The sequence below is a fragment of the Cryptomeria japonica genome, unplaced genomic scaffold (genome assembly GCF_030272615.1).
Source record: "Cryptomeria japonica unplaced genomic scaffold, Sugi_1.0 HiC_scaffold_503, whole genome shotgun sequence".
Taxonomy (NCBI): domain Eukaryota; kingdom Viridiplantae; phylum Streptophyta; class Pinopsida; order Cupressales; family Cupressaceae; genus Cryptomeria; species Cryptomeria japonica.
Genome location: NW_026729319.1, coordinates 60,001 through 67,307, shown reverse-complemented (window position 1 = coordinate 67,307; position 7,307 = coordinate 60,001). Strand labels below are relative to the sequence as shown.

Genomic DNA, 7,307 nt, shown 5'->3' with positions numbered 1-7,307 from the left:
GGTCTTTGAGGTTGGTGTAATGCGAACAACTAGGGGAGTCAACCCATCAAACCCAACACCTCCCCTATATAAGCTATTTGTCTGATTCTCATACATGTGTAGTCTACAGGAGCAATTAGGACATCGACCCCAACTTTTGACTTCTTAACGAAAACAAGGTCTTTGAGGTTGACGTAATGCGCACAACCAGGGGAGTCGACCCATCAAACCCAACACCTCCCCTATATAAGCTATTTGTCCGATTCTCATACATGTGTAGCCTGCAGGAGCCATTAGGACATTGACCCCAACTTTTGACTTCTTAACGAAAACAAGGTCTTTGAGGTTGGCGTAATGCGCACAACCAAGGGAGTTGACCCATCAAACCCAACACCTCCCCTATATAAGCTATTTGTCTGATTCTCATACATGTGTAGCCTGCAACAACGATTAGGACATCCACCCCAACTTCTGAATTCGTCTGCGTTGACCGCACCAAAGGTGCACGCCTTGGTGCTCACCAAAATCCGACTTCCGACTTCTTCTGCTATGCGGGGTCTTTGAGGTTGGCGCAGTGCGCACAACCAGGGGAGTCAACCCACCGAATGCAACACCTCCCCTATATAAGCTATTTGTCTGATTCTCATACATGCGTAGACTGCAGCAATGATTAGGACATCCACCCCAACTTTTGACTTCTTAAACAAGACAGGGTCTTTGAAGTTGGTGCAGTGCACACAACCAGGGGAGTCGACCCATCAAACGCAACACCTCCCCTATATAAAGCTATTTGTCCGATTCTCATACGTGTAGTCTGCAGCAGCGATTAGGACATCGACCCCAACTTCCGAATTCGTTTGCATTGACCGCACCAAAGGTGCACGCCTTGGTGTGCACCCTGGAGTGCACTTTGGTGCTCACCTCGGTGCACACTTTGGTGTGCACCTCGGTGTGCACCAAAGGTGCGCACCTTGGAGCGCACCAAAGGTGTACACTTTGGAGCGCACCACATAGGGTCTTTGAGAGGTTGGCGCAGTGCGCACACCAAGGTGGGTGTTGAGGTGCGTGCCGAGGTGGGTGGGTGCTAGGGTGCGCTCCATGGTGGGTGCCAGGGTGGGTGCGTGCTAGGGTGGATTCCAAAGAGGGTCATAGGGTGGGTGCCAAGGTGGGTTGGTGATATAGTGGGTTCAAAGGTGGGTACTAGGGTGGGTTCCAAGGTGGGTCACAAGTTGGGTGCCAGGATGCGTGGGTGTTAGGTTGGGTGCCAAGGTGGGCTCCTGCGTGGGTGGGTGCTAGGGTGGGTTTCAAGGTGGACGCGAGGGCGGGTGCCAAGGTGGGTAACAAGTTGGGTGTTAGGATGGGTGAGTGCTAGAGTGGGTGCCAAGGTGGGTGGGTGCTAAGGTGGATGCCAAGGTGGTTCACAGGGTGGGTGGGTTCTAGGGTGAGTTCCAAGGTGGGTCACAGGTTCAGTGCTAGGGTGGGTGTCAAGGCGGGTGTCGAGGTGCCTGGGTGCTAGGGTGTGGATGCCAATGTGGGTCATAGGGTGGGTACTAGGGTGGGCTGCAATGTGGGTGCCAAGGTGGGTAACATGCTCGGTGGGTTCTAAATTGGGTGCCAGGGTGGGTGTGCACCCACCTTGCCCGAGGTGGGTGCCAAGGTGCCAGTGTGGGTGGGTGCTAAGGTGGATGCCAAGGTGGGTGAGAAGGTGGGTGATAGGTTGAGTGGTAGGATGGGTGGGTGCCAAGATGGGTCACAGGGTGGGTGCAAGGGTGGGTAGGTGCTAGGGTTGGTGTCAGGGTGGGTGGGTGCTAGGTTGGGTTCCAAGGTGGGTGCGAGGGTGAGTGTCAAGGTGGGTCACAGGTTAGGTGCTAGGATGGGTGAGTGCTAGGGTGCAAAGGTGCCAGGGTGGGTGCTAGGATGGGTCGATGCTAGGGTGAGTGGCAAGGTGGGTCCACAAGTGTCAAGGTGGGTGCCGAGGTGGGTGCCAAGTCGGCGACTGCTATGGTGGATGCCAAGGTGGGTCACGGGGTGGGTGCCAAGTTGCTAGGTTGGGTTCCAAGGTGGGTGCCAACGTGGGTGCTAGGGTGCGTGGGTTAAAGGGTGTGTCACAACGTGGGTGCCAGGATGGGTGCGCACCCACACTGGCCAAGACGGGTGCGGGTGCAAGGTTGGGTTCCAAGCCCGGTCACAGGCTGGGTGCTAGGATGGGTGGGTGCCAAGGTGGGCACCAGGGTGGGTGCACCCACCCTGGCCAAGGTGGGTCACGGGGTGGGTCCTAGGGTGGGTAACGGGGTGGGTACTAAGGTGCGTGCCAAGGTGGGTCATAGGGTGGGTGCCAAGGTGGGCACCAGGGTGGGTGTGCACCAACCCTAGCCAGGGTAGGTCACGGGGTGGTTGTCGGGGTGGGCGTCAAGGAGCCAAGGTGGGTGGCAAGTAGCCAAGTTGCGTGCCAAGGTGGGTGTCGGGGTGGGTGCCAAGGATCCAAGGTGGGTGCCAAGGAACCAAGGTGGGTGTCTGGGTGGGTGCCGAGGTGGGAGCCAGGGTGGGTCCCAAGGTGAGTGCAAAGGTGGGTGCCAGGGTCAAGGTGAGTGCCAATGTGGGTTCCAAGGTGCCAGGGTCAGGGTGAGTGCCAATGTGGGTTCAAAGGTGCTAAGTTGGGTGCGAGGTTGGGTGCGAGGGTGGGTGGGTGCCAAGGTGTGCTAGGTGGAAGCCCGGGTGGGTCGGCATCCCATGGGTGTCGAGTTGGGTGCCTGATGGGTGCTTCTTGTCAAGTTTTAGTCGTCGGGACTCATTTCGAGCCTTAGAGGTCGTTTCTTGTCCGGTTGCCCTGTCTTCGACCTGGGAACCCAATTTTGGTCCTCGGGTCCCATTTTTTTTTGTCTCGCATCCCACTTTTGGCCTGTGGCCTTTTCGGGGTCGATTCTCGTTTTGGGCATCAGAGCATGTTTCTTCTCCTAAAACCCAATATTTGTTTATTAAGTCTCGGAACACATTTTTGTTCTCGTGGACCCATCATGGGTCTTGGAACGCATTTGTGGTCCTTGGGTCCCATTTTGCATCCCGAAACTTGTGTTTTGGTGCTTGATCCCTATTTTGGGTGCCCACCTTGCACCAAGTGCGCACCCGGGGCAAACCGAGCGCCTTGGTGCACCGGGGCAAGATCGAGCGTGCACCCGAGGCGCCCCGAACATGCACCAAGGTGCACTCGGCCCACATGTGAGCGCAGGTCGTTGCGCCCGAGGTGGTGTGTGGGCACCGCGTTGCAGACGGGACACTGCACGCACACGACGCCCCCTCCAGGTGCACGCACGTAGGCCGGGCCGGGTGCACACCCGACGCCCTAGCAAGGTGCGCGCACCCGGGCAGGGCTCACACTTGGCGAACGGGGCGCACTTCGCGAGGGAGGGTGTGCACCTCGACGGGGGTGGGTGGCCGGGGTGGATTCGCACGTGGGTCGCGGTTTGCTAAGTACACACTGCGACAAGCTCATAACGGGTGCGATCATACCAGCATTAGTGCACCAGATCCCATCAGAACTCCGCAGTTAAGCGCGCTTGGGCCGGAGTAGTACTGGGATGGGTGACCTCCCGGGAAGTCCCGGTGTTGCACCCTTTTTTAGTTTTTCGCCGGGCGTCGCAATGCTATTTGAATAAACCTTTTGCCCGTTTGCGTTCTCGTCGGGGCCGAGCCGGGCCGGGGTGCGCTGCCCGCACTACCGCGCGCGCGGGGGCGACACCGAGCGCGCACCCGAGGCGCCCCGAGCACACAGGCCACGGTGCAACCCGGGCGTTGTGCGCGCACCCCGGTGCGCCCGAGGTGCTGCGCGCGCACCCAGGTGAAATCGGTGTGCACCTCGGCCAGTGCGCGCTCGGTCGAGTCGCGCACGTTGGCCAAGGTGCACGGTGATGTTTCTTACTCTAAGGTTCCGCACCAGACGCCCGGGACAGGTGAGCGAAGCTGGGCGGGGCCGGGTGCGCGGCCGGGGCAGGTGCACGCAGCTGGAGAGAGCTTTGGAGCACACTTCGGAGCGCACCAATGATGCGCTCCATTCAAAAGTTTCCTGAAAAGGCAAAAAAAGTTGAGATTATAGAATTTCCCACTTGAGAGATTGTAAAAAAAAAAAATTTAAAATGAAGGAAACGCGGGTGCCAAGGTGTGCGCAGCCCAGCCAAGGTGTGCGCACCAAGGCGCCCACCCTGGCGAAGGTGCACGCAAGGTGCGCACCCGAGGCAAACCGGACAATTAACCCAACTTTCGACTTCGCGCGCACCTTGGAGCGCACTTCGGAGCGCTCCTTGGTGCGCACCAATCTTGGGCACCTCGGAGTGCACCATGGCGCCCACCAAGGTGCGCACCCGGGGCAAACCGAGCTCCGACTTCGTGCGCACCTTGGAGCGCACGAAAGGTGCGCACCATGGCGCCCACCAAGGTGCGCAGCCCAGCCAAGGCGTGCGCATCAAGGTGCGCACCCTGGCGAAGGTGCGCACCCGGGGCAAACCGAGCTCCGACTTCGTGCGCACCTTGGAGCGCACAAAAGGTGCGCAACCCAGCCAAGGTGTGCGCACCCCGGTCAAACCGAGCTCCGAATCGTGCGCACCAGAGGTGCACGCCATCGTGCGCACCTTGGAGCACACTTCGGAGCCCTCCTTGGTGCGCGCCGATGTTGCGCACCTCGGAGCGCACCCGGGGAAAACAATGCAATTAACCCGACTTTCGACTTCGTGGGCACCTCGGAGCGCTCTCGGGTTCGCACCTCGGAGCACACCGAGGTGCGCACCTTTGATGCGCTGCCTTCACCAATTTCCAGAAAAGGCAAGAAAACATTGAGAAGGTGTGCGCACCGAGGTGCCCACCCTGGCGAAGGTGCACGCGAGGTGCGCACCCGGGGCAAACCGGGCTCCGACTTCGTGCACGCCGCACCTTGGAGCACACTTCGGAGCGCTCCTTGGTGCGCACCAGGGCGCGCAACCCAGCCGAGGTGCCCACCCCGGCGAAGGTGCACGCGAGGTGCGCACCCGGGGCAAACCGGGCTCCGACTTCGTGCACGCCATGGTGCCCACCGCGGCGAAGGTGCACGCGAGGTGCGCACCCGGGGCAAACCGGGCTCCGACTTCGTGCACGCCGCACCTTGGAGCACACTTCGGAGCGCTCCTTGGTGCGCACCATGGTGCCCACCAGGGCGCGCAACCCCGCCGAAGGTGCACGCGAGGTGCGCACCCGGGGCAAACCGGGCTCCGACTTCGTGCACGCCGCACCTTGGAGCACACTTCGGAGCGCTCCTTGGTGCGCACCATGGTGCCCACCAGGGCGCGCAACCCCGCCGAAGGTGCACGCGAGGTGCGCACCCGGGGCAAACCGGGCTCCGACTTCGTGCACGCCATGGTGCGCACCGCGGCGAAGGTGCGCACCCGGGGCAAACCGGGCTCCGACTTCGTGCACGCCGCACCTTGGAGCACACTTCGGAGCGCTCCTTGGTGCGCACCAGGGCGCGCAACCCAGCCGAGGTGCCCACCCCGGCGAAGGTGCACGCGAGGTGCGTACCCGGGGCAAACCGGGCTCCGACTTCGTGCACGCCGCACCTTGGAGCACACTTCGGAGCGCTCCTTGGTGCGCACCATGGTGCCCACCAGGCCGCGCAACCCAGCCAAGGTGTGCGCACCAAGGTGCACGCGAGGTGCGCACCCGGGGCAAACCGGGGTCCGACTTCGTGCACGCCGCACCTTGGAGCACACATCGGGGCGCTCCCGGGTTCGCACCGGCGTTGCGCACCGTGGTGGGCACCTCGGAGCACACCAAGGTGGGCAGCGAGGTGCGCACCTTTGATGCGATGCCTTCACTAATTTCCATAAAAGGCAAAAAAAAAATGAGATTTTAAAATTTCCGTTTTGAAAGATAGTGAGAAAAAGGGAATGCTGGTGCCATCTTGAGCCCGCCCTGGTGCGCAGCCCAGCCAAGGTGTGCGCACCAAGGTGCCCACCCTGGCGAAGGTGCGCGCCCGGGCAATTAACCCAACTTCCAACTTCGCGCGCGCCAGGGTGGGAGCGCACCCAACAACCGGGCCTGGGAAGAGCCAATGCGAGAAACCCCACCAAACGCTCTGACAAAAAAAGAGGGGGCGCTCCAGTAACCCCGCTTCGGAGCGCACCCTGGGCAAACCCAGCCAAGGTGCCCACCCCGGCCAAGGTGCAGGCGAGGTGCGCACCCGGGGCAAACCGGGCTCCGACAACGTGCACGCCGCACCTTGGAGCACACTTCGTAGCGCTCCCGGGTGCGCACCTCAGAGCACACCAAGGTGGGCAGCGAGGTGCGCACCTTTGATGCGCTGCCTTCACTAATTTCCAGAAAAGGCAAAAAAAAAAGGAGATTTTAAAATTTCCGTTTTGAAAGATAGTGAAAAAAACGGAACGCGCGTGCCATCTTGAGCCCGCCCTGGTGCGCAGCCCAGGTAAGGTGCCCACCCTGGCAAAGGTGCGCACCCGGGCAATTAACCCTACTTCCGACTTCGTGCGCGCCAGGGTGGCAACCGGGCCTCGGAAGAGCCAATGCGAGAAACCCCACCAAACGCTCCGACAAAAAAAGAGGCGGCGCTCCAATAACCCCGCTTCGGAGCGCAGCCGGGGCAAACCCAGCCAAGGTGCCCACCCCGACGAAGGTGCACGCGAGGTGCGCACCCGGGGCAAACCGGGCTCCGACAACGTGCACGCAGCACCTTGGAGCACACTTCGAAGCACTCCCGGGTGCCCACCGGCGTTGCGCACCGTGGTGGGCAGCGAGGTGCGCACCTTTGATGCGCTGCCTTCACTAATTTCCAGAAAAAGGCAAAAAAAAATGAGATTTTAAAATTTCCGTTTTGAAAGATAGTGAAAAAAAAGGAACGCGGGTGCCATCTTGAGCCCGCCCTGGTGCGCAGCCCAGGCAAGGCATGCGCACCAAGGTGCCCACCCGAGGTGCACACCCGGGGCAAACCGGGCTCCGACTTCGTGCAGGCCGCACCTTGGAGCACACTTCGGAGCGCTCCTTGGTGCGCACCATGGTGCCCACCAGGGCGCGCAACCCAGCCAAGGTCTGCACACCAAGGTGCCCACCCCGGCGAAGGTGCACGCGAGGTGCGCACCCGGGGCAAACCGGGCTCCGACTTCGTGCACGCCATGGTGCCCACCGCGGCGAAGGTGCACGCGAGGTGCGCACCCGGGGCAAACCGGGCTCCGACTTCGTGCACGCCGCACCTTGGAGCACACTTCGGAGCGCTCCTTGGTGCGCACCATGGTGCCCACCAGGGCGCGCAACCCAGCCAAGGTGTGCGCACCAAGGTGCACGCGAGGTGCGCA

General features: G+C 61.2%; 1 non-coding gene across 1 annotated transcript; it reads left to right on the top strand.

Annotated features, from left to right (window-relative positions):
• Window positions 1-3,472: 3,472 nt before the first annotated feature.
• Window positions 3,473-3,591, top strand: LOC131872003 (5S ribosomal RNA). The gene has a single exon (XR_009370188.1). It is a non-coding gene; the product is annotated as a 5S ribosomal RNA (ribosomal RNA).
• The last annotated feature ends 3,716 nt before the right edge of the window (window positions 3,592-7,307 follow it).